This window comes from Schistocerca americana, chromosome 4, assembly GCF_021461395.2.
Source record: "Schistocerca americana isolate TAMUIC-IGC-003095 chromosome 4, iqSchAmer2.1, whole genome shotgun sequence".
Classification (NCBI taxonomy): Eukaryota; Metazoa; Arthropoda; class Insecta; order Orthoptera; family Acrididae; genus Schistocerca; species Schistocerca americana.
In genome coordinates this window covers 358,806,610-358,813,144 of record NC_060122.1, presented here as the reverse complement: position 1 = coordinate 358,813,144, position 6,535 = coordinate 358,806,610, and positions in this window count along the sequence as shown.

The window sequence follows — 6,535 nt, the reverse complement described above, 5'->3', positions numbered from 1 at the left end:
TGGGCTGGACCCGAAGAAGGTCCTCACGCGCGGGGTCCGTTTTGGAACGCCGGACCTCGGAAGCTGGGGTCCGGAACGTTTCCCCGATGGACGCCTGAGAAGAGGATCGCTTCTCAGGTGGCGTGGGGGGAGGAGGAGGAGGAAGGGTGGCCCCTGGGGCAGGGGGGTGGGGGCCGCGGGGGAGGAGGAGTTGGAAGGGAGGGATTGGGGAGGCGGAGGCAGAGCCCCCTGATGGGCAGAGGAGGCGGAGGGGGGACAGGATAGAGGTGAGGATACAGCGGAAGGAGTGGACACAACTGAGGCAAACGAAGTGGCCAGTGACACGGGCTGAAGGCGGTCATACTTCTTCCTGGCCTCAGAATAAGAGAGCCGATCCAAAGTTTTGATTTCTTGTATCTTTTTCTCCTTCTGATAGGCGGGGCAGTCTGGGGACCTAGGCGAGTGGACACCAGGACAATTAGGGCACCGAGGTGGTGGGGTGCAAGTATGTTCCTCACGAAGAGGACGTCCACAGTCGCCACAAAGGGGCTCAGCCTCACACCGGGACGACATGTGCCCAAAGCGCAAACACCTAAAACAGCGCATAGGAGGCGGGACGTAAGGTCGCACGTCGCACCGGTAGCACATCACCTTTACCTTCTCCGGGAGAACGTCCCCCTCGAAGGCGAGGATAAAGGCCCCGGTGTCGATGCGACGGTCTTTGGGGCCACGCTGGACTCGCCGGACGAAATGCACGCCGCGGCGCTCCAGGTTGGCCCTGAGCTCCTCATCAGATTGTAGCAGGAGGTCACGATGAAAAATAACCCCCTGCGTCCTATTTAGTGCCAGATGTGGGACAATGGAGACTGGGATGTCCCCTAGGCGGTCGCACGCCTGGAGTGCCGCCGATTGTGTGGCAGAGGTAGTCTTGATAAGAACGGACCCTGATCGCATCTTGCTGAGAGCCTCGATTTCCCCGAAGACGTCCTCAATGTGCTGAACAAAGAACATGGGCTTGGAGGTGGCGAACGTCCCCCCATCTGTTCGAGAACAGACCAAATAGCGGGGGAAGTACTTCGCCCCAAGCCGGCGGGCCTGTCCCTCCTCCCATGGAGTGGCCAAGGGGGAAAGGGCAGGAGAACCAGAACTAGAAACGGTACCTTTTCTTTTGGAAGACTCGGCCGCAGAGCGACCTGATACGTGTTGACGTTTCATGTGCGAAACGTCCGCCCCGATACCACCCACTCCGACCAGGGGCTCTCCCCACGGGCGCCACCCAGCCGCAGCAAGGGCCACCTGGCAGGATGACCATTGCCGGGAGTCCTGATGCCCCAAGGAGACGGGCATCTACTCCTTGGCCAACGTGGGGAGGGTGCAGCTCAGGTATCGGCAGTACGATCCCTGTGTTGTCAGGGGGCTACAACCTAGAGGGTACATGACGACCCCACCACAACGGGCTGGCTACCGTGCTGGATTTCTGGTGCCATGGAAAGTCCATCATGATCGCTGGTGCAGATGGAGATGCACTATGGGCGTAACTTGGACAACCCATCAGGCGTTTAGGCCCAATTTGAGGAATAATGGGTATGGTGACAACGCCGGTGCAATGCTGAGTGCCAAGGTCTTAGTGCACTTAGGACCAGTGGTACACCATGTAAGGTGTCCTTCCCCAAAAGGCTCATACTTCTGTAGAATTTTGAAAAAAGGAGGTCAAACCCCAAGGGGGACCATCACATAGAAGGCCGAAATGGTTGAAACTCCTTTTAGTCGCCTCTTACGACAGGCAGGAATACCTCGGGCCTATTCTTACCCCGGACCCGCAGGGGGTGCAGTTACCCTTGACACTGCATCACAGACAGGAGCGCCTGCGATGGTGTACTCAACGATGAACCTGGGTGCATGAATGGCAAAACGTCATTTTTTCGGATGAATCCAGGTTTTACAGCATCACCATGGTCGCATCTGTGTTTGGCGACATCGCAGTGAATGCACATTGGAAGCGTGTATTTGTCATCTCCATACTGGCGATTCACCGGGCGTGATGGTATGGGGTGCCGTTTGTTACACATCTCGGTCACCTCTTGTTCGCATTGACAGCACTTTGAACAGTGGACGTTACATTTCAGATGTGTTACAACCCGTGGCTCTACCCTTCATTTGATCCCTGTGAAACCCTACATTTCAGCAGGATAATGGACAACCGCATGTTCAGTCCTCTCACTCCAGTCAGAATGCAGTGCTGTAACAATGTATCCATGTGTGTACATGTTTCAGTAGCCTGTCGGCTCTCAAGAAGATCATTGTCTGAAAACTTATCAATGGTTTTACTCTTGTTTGCAATCCTGTTGACCACTCAATTATTTGGTGAGTGGTAACTTTTAATGTTCCCATTAAAAGGTCTATTGTACTCTACAAACTTCTACAGTTAGCTGTTTGCTTTGTCTGACTGTAGAGTAATGTTTTTTTCTGTGCAGTTGATAATTTTAGTAAATATCTTGTACACTGTGCATAGAAGATCTATAGTCTCCTATGCATGCCATGTTTGTCTTCTTTCTTGTGGAGTAATATAATTACAGCCTTGTTCTAGTTTAGGGTAACTATCTTCCTCTGCAAATATTTGGTAAACATTTTTCTCCTTTCCTATAAGTTTGCCTCCATATGTAAGACATTTCTGTTGAAACACAACCCCATCACCAAGCAGCTTAACTTTGTTTGTACTTTGAATGGCTTCATTTCATTCTCCATCACTTCTACAATCTCATCATTTTCATTGTCAATACTCTGTGTTCCTGATTCATATTTTTAACTCTGCAAATAATTAAAGAAGTTCTGCAAGTGGCTTGTACAGTTTTCTCTCCATTGTTAGTTACTGTGCCATCTTAATTAAGGTTGGCTGAAAATTTGCATGTGTGATCCCACACCTTCAAAGGGTGACAATATCTAGATTACATTCCATAATTACGTAGAATCAAATGAGATGATGCATCAAAACTAATATAAAGACAAATCTTTATTAATTAATGATTGTGAAAACTTGAATATTCATTTTGTGTGTGTTTCAAGGGCGACCAAGAGACAATGATAATAAAATGATGTTCCATAGAAATAGGGATATTTTTTCTGGTTTTTGAGAGTTGATAGATAACAGCACTCACAAATTACATGTAAGAAAAGCCTGTCTTCACATGCAGGAGGCATACCTGCAAGGCGAATTTTGGCGGCAAAAAGTCACCATAGCCTGGCAAACTAACATCCCAGAATAGTCTTTTCGGAATTTGTGCAAAAAACCAGTTAGATTGGTCATAGAAGAAGTGCCACTTTGTTCAGTAGATCCTTTTCTTAGGACAAGTAGTTTAAAATAAAATCTGTCAAGAGCAGTTATTCTCACTTTTTAACTGGCCTTCAAGAGCACGGCAACACTTCCGCAGTTCAGCCTCCACACAACATGGATCTCCAGTTAGGTCGATAGAAGTTTACCTGAGAAGTGAAACCTCAAAATGTTAACAAAGGCTACCAGTATTCAGTGAGGAATTATTTTGATTGTCTTACTTGGAACAAGTACTAATCTAATCTAATCTTATTGTATGCTAATAATGCTTAAAAACTAAGGAAGTTTTTACAGTAAGTGAAAGCCACGGTCTTTTAGCCCAGCAGACAGGGTTACTGTGCAAAATACCTTTTCGCTTCTTCCAAGAAGACCAGAAAAATTAGTGACAGCTGATTCTTGTTTTTCACTAAGCTCTTAGCATAGTCAGTCTGTAAAGATTACTCAGGTAGTGTAACATTGCTTCATTAATACAAGTGTAAGATATCAATGAAATGGCAAGGGGTCAGCTATCTCAGAGTGTGGGGAGGAATGAGAGGGTTATAGAGATGGAAGTCTACAGAATAAGACCCCAAAAGGGTTGCTGGAGCAGGCCAGAAATACTGAGTCACCAATGAGCACAAGGGGCTGATGCAGAAGTTTGGTGTTGGGCATTGTGGAGTGGATGCAGTTCTCAATGACACAGTTAGGGCCTAAATACCAGCATCTAACCAAAGTGACACTCGGTGCACATAACAAAGGCCAAGTTTTTGATCCTTCTAGATTAACTGAGCCAGTGCTGCCTCTGAATTACTCAATGGAGGCTAGCCAGGGAAATAACACCAAACACCCTAGCATTTCACAGATGCAGTAGGCTGGCATCTTGTTAGTGTTAATGGGCATGAAAGAAGTTATGAACAATCAAATGGAAATCATTAACACAGAATCTGATGAGGAAGCTGAAATAACCAATAACAATGTAGGAAAAGACAGATTGCTACTTACCGTTTACAGTTTGCAGACAGGCACAATAAAAAGGCATTTTGGCCCGAGATGCTGGAGTTGGCAGTCGTGTGTATGTGAGATGTGCTTGCTTGTGTGCCGAATGGTGTGTGTGAGAATGGCGTGTCCCCCCCCTCTTTTACTGATGAAGGCTGTAGCTGAAAGCTTATGTAAGTGTCTTTTAATTGTGCCAGTCTGCAACTTGACATGTCTTCTTTACAATGAGTAGCAACCTGTCTTTTCCTACATGGAGTTTAATAACAGGATTAAATTACAATGATGCACAAAACTTAAGGATGAAAGTAATTTTCACATGATGTGTCACTGCGAAGTAGCACAGCTCGATGAAACCTGAATCATACATAGGAAGACCTGCTACAGTATAATGCAGAAGGTAACTGAAAGAAATATAAAATGAGACAAATGGAAATAACACTTTTATTCAAAGACAATAATTACATTTATGTCAATGCAATTTATGATGAGGTTAATTGTCCCTGCAATTACATTAATATTTGTGGAAATTGTGAGACTGAAAAATAATGGGCAGAGTGAAACCAAACCCAGATGATGCAGACAACAGTGTACCAGCATTAAGTAATACAGTTTACAGGGAGATGATGTATAAGTAGACCCATCAGTGGCATCTCTCATGTCAGTGGAAACAGTGTTATGTTAGTCACTGAAGATCCATAAACTGAAGAGGAAACAAATAAAGTGTAAGTATGCCTTATCTATGCTAAAAGAAGCTGAAAAGAGGAAAAATGATTAAGTTTCAGGGAACAGATTGGCTCTATCATGGCATGTGAGTTCATACTGGACATACTGTTGTTACATTGATGAATGAGTGGAATGAAAACTAAAAGAAGCTAATATGAGTCAACAAGCAAAACGACTGTGCAATATGAACACAGAACTTGATCACTGCCATCTTGTCCACATGGCAGTAACCAAGCATACTGTTCCCATCCACGAAGCTGGTTTAACAGTGGAGCACTGCGATGGATGTAGATCTGTCTGCATAGGCAAGTATGACTGTCTATTGCAGGCAGTGCTGGTGGCTTGTATATTAATGCATCAGCTTCCATTATCCTGAAACCACAGATTGCAGTGGGTGCTTGAATGCTATTGTTTTGTGTGTGTGTGTGTGTGTGTGTGTGTGTGTGTGTGTGTAGGGGGGAGAGGGGGGGCATGCATGCAAGTGTGCCGCTATCAGATACAACAAACAATTTGAATTCTAGTTATTCAGAGCAATCTGAAAAACAACCACACTACATAAGAAAAGTTTTAGAGGACAAGGTACTGCCCCACTCTCACAGACAACTCCATGTGTCATATTTCAGTATGACAACACTAGACTACGTACATCTAGTGATCTTCAAATCTGTTTCAAAGAGTACGTACCTCTTCCATTGGTTGCATTTTTGTCCTTTGATCATAATGTGTGGGACATTGTAAGCAACTTGTTTGTCATGATACTGCAGAAACAACTGGTTATGCTTTGTAAATTAACACACAAATAAGGGCGAAGATTTCCCAGGTATATATATAGTCCCTCTTTAATTACATGCCATGACCCGTAGAAGCTCTATCTAGTTTTCAGCAGAGGGGACTTCACACTGAATTATCTAAGTCAAGAGATCAAGAGCAATTCTGTAATCCCCATCACTTTCATGTTATCATGTACAAAAACACTGTCAAGTTAATACTAGTCACATGTACAAATTTGATGCTGCAATTTTCACAAATGTTAATGCACACTCTTGTCTCATGCAAGTTTGTTGTGTTTTCACACAGGAAATCACAGTTGCAACAGCAATGATTTTCTAGGGCTGAACTCTTCTCATAAGGCTGGCACAGTGATGTACCAAGCAACCAAAAAAAAATTAAATCATGGACTTTGCACTGCCCCACAGGATGAAAAGATTTATTGACTTTAATGGGTGTTATTTTGAGAAAGTAGTATAAGTAGGAATGTGCTATTAACCTTCCCTCTAAGACATTTCTCATATAACATCTGCTATATTGTTGTTATTATTATTATTTTAAGATCTTCACTGTTTGTGATTTCAGTGTTTTTTCTTAGTACATTCTGCAAATTGGTTATCTCCATACATAATATAATGGTCATTCCCTATTTAGCAACTTTAGTGTACTCGAGACATTACACAATTTATATGGGGAGAGTTTTCTTATAAAATTTATGAGGACATAGCACTAATTGAATTGCACTACTGCTAGTGGTGATTT